Source organism: Lactuca saligna, chromosome 6, assembly GCF_052625555.1.
Source record: "Lactuca saligna cultivar CGN05327 chromosome 6, ASM5262555v1, whole genome shotgun sequence".
Taxonomy (NCBI): domain Eukaryota; kingdom Viridiplantae; phylum Streptophyta; class Magnoliopsida; order Asterales; family Asteraceae; genus Lactuca; species Lactuca saligna.
The window spans coordinates 162,634,110-162,635,345 of record NC_136422.1 but is presented as its reverse complement, the minus strand read 5'-3'; the positions used below and the strand labels follow the sequence as shown (position 1 = coordinate 162,635,345).

At 38.9% G+C, this 1,236-nt stretch overlaps 1 non-coding gene across 1 annotated transcript; it reads left to right on the top strand.

Moving 5' to 3' along the window:
- The first annotated feature begins 266 nt into the window (after positions 1-266).
- Positions 267-373, top strand: LOC145003643 (small nucleolar RNA R71). The gene has a single exon (XR_013662095.1). It is a non-coding gene; the product is annotated as a small nucleolar RNA R71 (small nucleolar RNA).
- The last annotated feature ends 863 nt before the right edge of the window (positions 374-1,236 follow it).

The following is a 1,236-nucleotide window of genomic DNA, read 5'->3' as shown; positions in this document are numbered from 1 at the left end:
ACTCGAGTAGAAAACTTGCACCTTTGTATTCCCATTATCATCCAAGTGTCCCATGCACTACAATTTTACTTAGAATGCCACCCTTAATTCCTTTTGCTCCATCATGTCGAGGGTTGTGATATTCACGTGAATGCTTGGCAAACTCTTCAATCAATTCCTTGATTTCAACTGGATTTTTCTTTGTTCATGGTCCTTGAGAGTCAAGGAGTTTCCTTGCCATTACATTAAACCCATCATAAAAGATTGATACTTCTTGTTGCTCATTCAAGTCATTCTGGGGGCAATTCCTTATCCATCCATTGTAGCGTTCCCATGCTTCGTATAGTTACTGACCCGATTGTTGCTTGAAATTTACACTTTCTTTCTTGAGTTTAGCAATTATGGAAGGTGGACAAATTTGTTTTAAAAATTGATCATGCATATGCGGCCAAGTAGTAATTGCACCGGGTGGAAATGCTTTCAACCGATCTTTGGCAGCTCCCTTGAAAGTGACAAGTAGCATTCTAAGTAAAACTGTAGTGTGTGGGATATTTGGGATGCCGAAATAATCAGCAATATCATTGACTTCATCAAGGTACTTATAAGCATCCTCATGATCTTTCCTAGAAAATGTAACTTCCTTGAGTGCAGACAGAATGTGTCCCTTCAACTCAACTGTTGTTACAGCCGGAATTGCAGGTTGCACTAGACCGGGACCGGTGGCCTCTCAGATTCTTTTCATGTATGCGTCCATTGACATATCGGAAATGCTTTCCATCTCATTTTTCAGCTCATCTTCGGGTTCACTATTTTCTAATTTAAATTCAGGTTCGGACACGTATTCGGATTCGTAAAGATTAGGATTTTGCTCAAAGCTTTCAATCTTTTTTTCATCCCTCTTTTGATTGATTGACTCACCCACGTTTTTCCCTTTCTTCTTTCCGAAAACCGATTTAAGGTCTTTGAAAGTTGACTTCTTTGGTGGTTGCTTTTCTCCTATGTTCTTATCCGTCTTTTTGTGAAGGGTTGACTCTGGATCTTCAAGTAGTGGCATCAAAGGTGTGTTGGATCCACGGATCATGAACTACTGCAATAAAAAAATGTAAAACTGAACAATAACTAATTAAAAATGCTTACTCACTCTGTTCAGCACAACATGGTAAAGGGCACCACGTCGTGTTGTCGTAGAAAATCTAAACAAAAACGAATGAAAACATAAATTACTGAGTTAACAACGTGATCTCAAGACTCACATCA